The sequence below is a fragment of the Mixophyes fleayi genome, chromosome 6 (genome assembly GCF_038048845.1).
Source record: "Mixophyes fleayi isolate aMixFle1 chromosome 6, aMixFle1.hap1, whole genome shotgun sequence".
Classification (NCBI taxonomy): Eukaryota; Metazoa; Chordata; class Amphibia; order Anura; family Limnodynastidae; genus Mixophyes; species Mixophyes fleayi.
This window is the reverse complement of record NC_134407.1, coordinates 50,203,959-50,214,092: the sequence shown is the minus strand read 5'-3', so window position 1 is coordinate 50,214,092 and position 10,134 is coordinate 50,203,959.

Genomic DNA, 10,134 nt, shown 5'->3' with positions numbered 1-10,134 from the left:
CAGCATTAGAGAATTAAGCACCATAGTGTGAATCCCTTCCGTCAGTGGGACTTTCAATACAGGAGGAGCATTTACCTAGTTTTTTATTTTGGGGAGGGAGGGAGGTCAACCTGTATCTATTGTCTGCAGGAGGAGTATCTACCTAGCAACCAGGGAGAAACAGTTGTACCCCTTACAGTTAGTGAAGGTAAAGTGAAGTGGGTTGGTATATAGTTCTGTCAACAAATAATAAACAGAGAGGGCTCGTAATTAAATTATAGCAATACTAAATTACAGAAAACGGCATATCAAGTAATATAAATATCCAAGCTTTTCTGAAAACCCTCCGGGTCTTAAGGCTTCCAGTGTTCATCCTTTGTTAGACAGAAGTTCAATAGATTGCAGAACAAAGAGACAGTAGCAGCAATATAGTGTAGTATACCCATGACATTTTAATGTACTATAAAAATGCACATACATAAAAACAGATATAAACAGGCTTATCTTGAATACTTAATGTGGATTCCTAGAACTACAAGACCTTTTCCATGTAATGACTTCCACATCTGTAGATGCTGTGGAAGTCAGATCTTTCCAAAACAGTCTTCCCGATGGGTTTCATCTTATGAAAGGACTAACTCATCGGTACCTTTGAACTAAATCATGGTCTTCTATGTTAACTATTGTTTGGGGATGATGAGTTTTCTTGGGTGAGGCAGCTGCTTTTCTGTTTGTCTGGATGGGTAAAAGCTTCTAAACATTAGGAGAAGTGGTACATGACTCTTTCATAAGATTATATAGCCTATGAAGCTGTACAATGTCACCAACTGCTACAATATCACTTTCAATATTACAGAACAGTATATGAAATAGATTTTTATGCTGCCTGCAGCTAGATAATGTACATTGCAATGTGTCCTTCTTAGCTTCCTTTATTCTGATATTAATCCAAGGTTATTTCAAAGCAAGGTGTACAGGCATTTGATACACATTACATTTGCCATTCTGTACTATGAAATTTCAGAGGTCAGTGACCCCAGTGACTGTTGATTATAGAGGAGGTAACAGGTATAACTAGTGAAACTATATGAATGCTCCAAATCAAATTTTGCTAAGTGCAAAACTGAGCCTAATAAAAGCATGTATTGTTAAGAGTTAGGATTTAAAAATTAATATTTCTGTACATGTCTCTTGTAGTTTTTGTCTGTGTCAATGTCCCTGATTATACGTAAGTTTTACTAAAGACAAGAAACACCTATTGTAGTTGCCCGGTCTGTCTGTACCCAAAAATATCACCCTGACCACTTACTGCACAACATAATTGCACATTGATGCAATTGAGGAAGGCATATAAAAAAACAGGTATCACATAGTAGATTTAAATAATAGAATCAACTCATATAAACAAGTAGTTTTAGTAGTGATTAACTATATATAATTATTTTCCATGTTTTCTGCCAGGAAGGGATATCACCAATAACTAACATTCGGCATGTGCATAATGTCCCCTGGATAGGTGTTCAAAATGACTTGGTATATCCCTAGATCTGTCCATTATCAAAAACATTGCTACTTATGTAATTTTGTGCTGTCACAACAGGGTAAAAACATTTGTCATGCTACACCAAACTTTTTGTTTTTTGCTTTGTAAACAGCCCACTAGGTTTCCAAATGTGAAAATATATTTTATATTTTATCTGTAATAACAAAATTATATTTTGCATATTACCCACTCTAGTGCACATGAGATTTATCTACATTTGCCATCATGCATATCACAGTGCTTGTGTGTTCTTTAATTTAGCCATTTTGTTTGAGCAAGTGTTTATGAAATGAATGTCTATTTACTTTTTAATGAAATTGTTATTGCAAAACAAAAGGAAATTTGTGGCGTTTTACTGAAAAAAAAATATGTTTGTGCATCTAAACCAGTATAACTGTTCCTAATGTATAACAAATATATGCAGAAAAGCAAACATTTCTTGTTTGTTAAGGCTCATTTGAAAGTAAATAGATTTGTTTTTAATGTAGGACTCTGAATGAGATACCATTGCTACACTGTGTGTTTCTCGCAATGAGAGGGTGAAGAATGTTAAAACAACAATACAACACAGAAGGAATAAAGCCCCTCTAATTAATAGCTTAATATCTCTGCTATTGCAAAGTACACAGAACAGTAGTTCATATATCTGACATAATAAGAACCAGCATGATCTAAAATATATATGAAACTCTTAAATGATATGGTATTTTATCACTTACAGTAATTACTCTAAGGGGCCAATTCAATTTGGAATAAGGCGGCCTGTGCACAATTACCGTTAGTATAGTAAAAGTGCGCAGTATTACCGTTAGTACGGTAATTTTAACGCTGATTTTTGCTCGCACCTCTCGGGCCGGTAGTAAAAATCCGGGTTAAAATGACCGTATTAAAGGTAATAGTACTAATACCGCGTTAATCCTAGACTAACGTGGCCAAATTGAATCTGCCCCTATAAGTTACTACTTCAAGTCACAGTTTATATACACGTGTCCGAAGACAGAGAAACTCTCAGAGATTTGTTATGCAATTTGCAGCATATTGCAATAACACATCATTAGGGCACAGCATTGTTACTCTTGAGAGCTTCTATACTATAATTACAAGGTGGGCCCAAAGGCACTAGAACGCCCTTCACTAGGTGGCGGAACTACCGCCATTGCAGGGGTTGTGGTCGCTACAGGGCCTGGAGGTGGGGGGGGGCCGGTAATGCTGTGTCACCCTTCCGGCCTTCTCAGCAGATGCTCTCACTTTGCTTATCTGAAAACAGAACAGGGGCCCTGGTGGGGGCAGGGGGGGGGGATTGAAGTGGCATCGCCGGGCTCTCCCCAAAATTTTGCTCATGGGCCCAGCGATGGCTGGTTCCTCCCCGACCTTAACTATAATAGCTGTATGCTAGGTGGCCATGTGGCTTTACATATTTGGCTGTATATGGGCTTTAAACCAGCAGTTCTAGCAGGCAAAGTTGGCCTACATGGAAATATAATCCCATAATTCCTTAATTAGACCTGAATCCCTAATATTTTGGCTTGTGACACAATGGTATTTTGTAGCAGAGATAAGTAAGTACCTTCTGTTTTTTTTAAAAAAGGCTTCTTATATACACACCACACAAGTTATCCAGGTTGAAAGCAATACCGATAGTCTAATGGACCTCAAATTATATTTTAAAATAGACATAAAATGTGAAACATTGTCCTTGTGTCCTCTGTTTTATAGTTATCTTGAAGCTTAATCTGTCCAACATATGTGAGTTTAAAATGATCATTTAACCTTCTCACCAAGAAGCTATCAGCCTTATTGACTCAGTGATAGTAATTTTGTCCTGTCCCTCTTAGAGCTGTTTCTGCTTTATGTGTTAACAAGGATTCAAGTTGCTGGCAGACATGACATATGCCTCTTAATCTAGACAGAGTAGATGAGCATTTGTTCAAACTCTCAAGGCCATGTTCATTAACTCTTCCCTCTCTTGAATTCTTTATTTAAAAGCTATAGCAGTTTGATCACACAAATAAGTGTTAACTCATTGGGTAATATCAAGACGTGAAACTAGTTTTCTATCTGCTATTCAATGAGATTGTTTACTTTTATATGTCTAAGAACAAGACCTGTCCTACATACCTACATTTATCCTTAGCTACTAAAAGCAACATAATCAATGCTGGATACACATAGTTTAGAATAGCGATCATTGATCCTTATGAAAAGGTGCACATGACATTGATAGTAAATGCTAGAATGACCATGAACCCAGAAAACACAGCAAACAGAGGGCATGGTCCACTCAGAATTTGTCTACATCTTGTGAGTTTCACATTTTCTCTTAGCTCTTTCCCCATGTTATTTATGCTCTCAAAAGGCCCCGCGGAGACGGACACAGGACATCCTAAGGTGCTTTTCTCACCCTCTCTTTTCTGGGGTGGAGACTCATATGTATTTTCAGGTCTCCCTTGTGCTTTCGGTAGGTTGATGTGCAGGACGCATCTTCTCCTGGGGCCGCATTGAGCCCCTCCTTCTATTTTTTTGCCTCTCAACTTTTCTTTTTCCTTCTTCTCCCCCCTTCTCTTCCCTCTTCCCTCTCCATCCCTGTATCCCTTTTTCTTTTATAGGGAATAAAAAAAATAGAAAAACCCCAACGATATGTATCTCTATTGTGAGGAATTGATCCAAATTTTACAAATCTTCCTTATCTTTCTAGTTCCACTGACATGGACCCCCCCCCCCTCTTTAGAAATAGTAAAAGGACCTTATACTGATTACTATATGGTATTTGGTTGTTGAATTGTTTTACTTACAATGTTTCACTATTCTTTCTATGTTTAATTTGGAATTAATGTTGTTACAAATAAAGAGTTTTAAAGAAAAAAAATAATAATGATAACAAATGGAACAATGGGCAGGGGCAGGCTGGGCCGGGGGGCAGGGGGGGCATCGCCCCCCCGGGGCGCTCAGACTCACTGCTGTTAGGGCCGGCCGCCGGATTCAATTTCACTGTATTTTTACCGGTGACGTGTCATGGGATGCGGCCGCCTGTGCGCCCCCCGTCTGAAATCTGCCAGCCCCCGCATAACAATGGGCATCCTACTGCCCCTGAAAGGTTATGCCCCAGGCCCATGCCTATGTTACCGTGACACACATCAAGGCCTGGGCAAAACCAGGCAGTAGGTGGTGCAGTGTTTTCTAAAACTCTATTTCAATAAGTAAAAAACATCTCTGCCATTATTGCCAGCATACATGGTAAGCATATGGGTGTAATGCTTCCAGAAATAACATTTGTGTGTGATTAAACACTTGGCTATACAGATTATAATTACCTGTCAATCTACACTTTTTGGTGCATACAATTAACTACATTAAAAAAGAATTATACATAAGACGTTGTGCTTGTCGTTTTTTTGGGAAGCATTAAAGAAGCTGATGAAACTTTGGGATATATAAAGATTTACTGTAAAACAAAACTAATCCTACAAACACAAGTACTTCATTAAAATGTGCAGCACCTCTGAGCCATCCAAATTATATTGGATTAAGACGTACATAATTATTCCTATTAATATATATTTTTTCACCTGCTGTTGTCTGATAAATTGGCAGCAAAAAGAAATTAGTTACCACAAATGACAATATTGGCAGCTTTCACTATTCAGTTTAGAACTGTATACATTTCAAACATTTATTACTTTTGAATAAAATAAAATCACTTAGCAATAGAATCTATGCAGATATGCAATACACTTTATGGCACCTGTTTCACCAGTATACAATCTAATTAAATAACAGTAGAAGACAATTAAAATATGTGAATAAAAAGATCATAGGTTGCGGACCAGAAGACATGCTAGCACACAAAGTTATTGTTTATAAAAATTGTATAAATGCATATTTATAAAACAAAAATCACAATTCAATCCATATTTCTGACTAGCTGCCAATGTTGATATCTGTGGTCTCAGTGTGTAAATACTACTTATCTTTTCACTAAGGACCTTGTCAATCTCTAAAGCTCTTGGTCCTGCTGTTTGAGACAAAGCAAACTGTGGAAAATGCTATACAACAGCTGAATCATATTTGTTTATTATGGTTGCACAATGCTGACTATAAAAATCTGCTGTTCCATTTTGGCAGATAATATTATGAAGACCTGGCAGAAATAGTTACTGTATAGGACACCAAACTCTACCTTCAAAGAAAGGGGAGACAAGTGTAAATGCATGGAAAAGTAGGGAGATGTATGTGTATTTGTGACATTTAGGGTCCTTGCACTCCATTTAAACTCTCCATCTGACTTGCACTTTAACTCAAGTGCAAAGCATGCAAACACATGTGATTATGAAACTCATTCTATTGTATGCATCCAAACCCATTTGTCATTTTGTGATTACTTTGTGGCACTTTTTTGGGTGCTAGATTTATTTCAGTGCTTTCAAAACATGTCCCTGCACTTTAAATAAAGTCAGTTACTACCTATCCGCACTAGGAATTGACACAAACAATTTAACTAGAGCTGTGCAGTATTCTTCCAATTCATGCCAATGGCCCAAAAATTTCAATGTAGAAACTCCATTAAAATGAATAGACCATTGAAATGAAAGGCTCTTCCTAGCATAGTTAATTTGCTTTTCCCCCACAACAGTAGACAGTCAATTAAACAATGTAGCAATTGTGGAAATCCAATTTCGATTGGCTGAATTGGTGAAGTGCAGGGGCGGATAGGCCATAGAGCCTACCGGGACTTTTCCCGTTAGGCCTGTGGCTACAGGAGGCCGCCTGAAGTTTCTTTGGTGGAGTTAAAAAAAATGTTTTTAATCCTGTGGTGCTGGGTGGCTTGTCTTCTCTATTGTCTGTGTTTCATTTACATTTAAGAAACTAGTTATTTTTTTGTATGATGGGTGGTGTCTTAATGGAACCTATACCATTATACTGGGACCACTGAGGTGGCTAAATTTGGTATATTATAAGGGGCAAGCTGGGCTGAGGGACGGGGGGGCATCTGCGCTTCAGACCGGTCCCATAGTGGACTACCTTGGGCTGGGTCACCTGAATTTATTTTCCTTTAAAATAGGCTGCTGAGTCGAGTCTTCCCCCTGGGCTAAAATTTGCCAGCTCTCCCCGGTCTCAATATTCCTCATTGCCCCAGTACCCACAAAGCAGGGGTGGCACTAAGACCCCCAGCTCCTTTTAATACCGGGCTGGTAGTCTTTGTGAGGGGGAGGAGCTACACTGTTTTTGTGCCTCTTCTCATAGAAGCTCCTACTGTACCATGACTATCCTGGGCTGGTTCCCGCTGTTAACAATAGAATCCAGCCCAGGATGTGTAGCCTGTGGCTGGCTTACACTATAGCAGGGAAATCCAACGTTCGTTGTCCCTTGTTTTACTAGGAACCAGCCCAGTCTGTCTAGTGCTGGGGCTGGTTGAGGCATTTATGAAGACATAATGCCAGATTTATTTATTTATCAAATGTTTTTAATTTCAGTAGGTTTCTATATGTAGATGGCACAATGAAAACCCTGTTGAAATAAATGTGCTATTGAAATGAACGATTGGTAAAAGTTCTACTACACATTCACATTCTGGACACATTCGCAAATGCATGCGAACACGTCCAATGCAGTTTGAAATGATATCCTATATGGAAACTATATATAAAATGATTTTTCCACTTTAAGGAAAAGGTCACTTGTGAATTACCGCTCCACAATCTACAGGATAAATTGTGGTGTCAATCAGCTGTTTTCCTGGCTTTAGTTCAAACATTTCATTGAAGTATAAGAAAACAACAATGGATTCCTGCTGTTCAGCCAGTAGTTATTGCTGATATATTATTAATATTAACCATCTTTCACACAGTTCAGATGAATTTGTTATGAGCATTGGTTTTTTTTTTATTACACAAAAATTAAGTGTATCCAGCTGTGTGTTCATTTGTTTGATATGTGATTTTCTTTCAAAATGCTTCAATCATGGTTGGCGAAAAAAACAAAATAAATTCTCATGTCATAAACATACAGTTGGACAGATTATAAAGATACACAATTAAATACAGGCAGCAGGAACCTAACTAATCACTGAGCCTTAAAGGGGATTTCCATTTAAAGCAAAACTTTAATATAGTTGCTGAAACTTTTGAGGGCTAATGCGTGTTTTTCTTTTGTCTATTTTATAGGAGCAGGATTATTTTAGCTGCATTGCTCTAATAACAGTCACCAGAACTTGGAATACATTCATTAATAGGCTGTGGCCAGGAAGGTCATTGTACAAATGAAAAATATATTATATTGTAATATATTGACCATTGAATGCTTCATTGTGGAAACAGGTAATTTTCCATGTAAATGAAAATGTCACATTTAATAGAAATAAAGGTTTACATGCTTAGCCATCACAATGCTAATGAGCTATCTTGCCGCTAGTGAATGTAAATGTCTTTCTATTGCATCAAATTCAGTCCTTTACTTGCCCGTCAGGCATGTTTGTATTGCAGTTTCTAAACCTTACAAGAATTGTGTAGTGCAGAAGGGAATCGGTGGAACCAGATGTGTATATATAATGGGCCTATTGGCTAAAGGTGTAAAAGGCCAATTAAACAGTTGTTAACAATATTAGACTCAGGGCCGGTGCTAGGGTCCATGGCGCCCTAGGCAAAATCGGCGCCCTCGCCCCCCCCCCCCGCAAAAATCGGCGCCCTCCTCCTCCCTCACCCCGTCTTTTCTTACCTTGTCTCACCACCGCCGCCTCTCTGCTCCGTCTCCTCCCCTCCACTCACTGACACTAGTGAGTGGAGGGGAGGAGACGGAGCAGAGAGGCGGTGGTGGTGAGCAATAGCCTCTCCCCCCTCCGCCGTGCATCTGCATGCTGTGCGGCGGCCATGACAGGTATGTCAGCGGTCATCGCACAGTTTTAAAATTAATTTCCAGTTCTCCAGGCGCCCTCCAAAGCCCGGCGCCCTAGGCAAGTGCCTAACTTTGCCTAATGGGAGCGCCGGGCCTGATTAGACTGTATTTAAACACGTGGTATATCTGTAGGATGGTCTTGACAAAAGAATATATTGAGGTAGTACTCCAGGGACCCAATTTTAACATTAAGGGAAGAGACCTAGCACTTTTCAGCACAGGGCTGCTAGTCCTTGAACATCAGGGGGACAGGCTCTATTGCAACCTCCACTTCTCTTAGAGGCTCCAGCACAGCCATGGACAATCTGTGGATCTCCAGCTGTTGTGAAACTACAAGTTCCAGCACACCTTGCCATCTATTGTCTGGCCATCTACTGGCAATGCATGTTGGGACTTGTAGTTTCACAACATCTGAAGAACACAGGTTGGCCAGGCCTGCTCCAGCATGTGCTGACCACTATGACGGGAACACCACAATGCTGGTTTATCTAATATAGTGGGAACTGGCCCAGCCCAGCCCATGCTTACTGTTTCCGTGTTTTAGTGGAAACCAGTCTAGTTAGGGACGGCCCATTTTCTGATTTATTTATTTTAATAACATTTCCTGATTTATATATTTATTTATTTATTTAATACCATTTATAGTAATTTCATCAAAGCAGCTTGGCATGGGGAAGAAGTCTCCAGGTCAAGCAGTTTGATGGGGTCTGGGGAAAAATGTTTTAAATGTATTATTAATTATCTCAGTTCCACCATTCTGGCACCTTTAATAGGTAAGAGGAAACAGTACAATACTTGTCCAGTCTTCCAGCACATATAAAAATATGTATGTTGTATTATGTTTTGGATTTCTTCTAGGCTGCATTTTTTCAGTGCATATTTGAAGTATTTTGGCACATCTTATTTACTCCTGAAAGGCTCTATAATCCCTCTCCATTCACTTCAGTGTATTCCTACAAAAATCCTGGGCATCCAATTGTTATCTGAAGGTTATAATGAAGGTCATGGCCTAAGCTGTGATCTATGTATCGTACATGTTACATATTTGGCAGCTGTGTGTAGGCACCATGTATGCATGCTTTGTTATATTGATTATTCATATTGACACTTGACCTCCACACAAACGTTCCTGTTCTGCTCTTCTTCCATTACTATTCTTTTCAAAAATAAACCTGTATAAATACAAACAACAACAAAGACTGTTCTATGGAGCATTATGAACGTAATTTCCAAGAACAAGTGAATCCATGGAGTACATGTATTTTTCTAGTACCTAACCATATATTTCCCAATTGCTGTACTATCATAATAGCAATTGAAACTGGGGGATTATAAAAAAAAAAAAGATTTAAAATTTAGATTTTATAGGTATTTTAGATGCTAGGATACTGGGATATGCAACACAGCACTCTTAATTCTTGCCACAGTAATTTTCCTGCTTTGATTATTTTAATAGACTACATGCATCAACTGATACTCAGTGGTATGCTAAATGCATCTGACTGTTTTCTCGATCTGTAGAAATAGATCCTTATCAGTAACAACCAGGATAAATCAATTCATAATTCACCATGGGCTCATAATTTATGACTCTCACTCACACATCTGTCAGAATAGAGAGTCAATGTTGTGCATAGATACAATGGTATGTCATAATATATATTAACACATCTGATGCTCACACTGTAGTCATGGTGATATATATTGTCAATCTCTTACTGGCA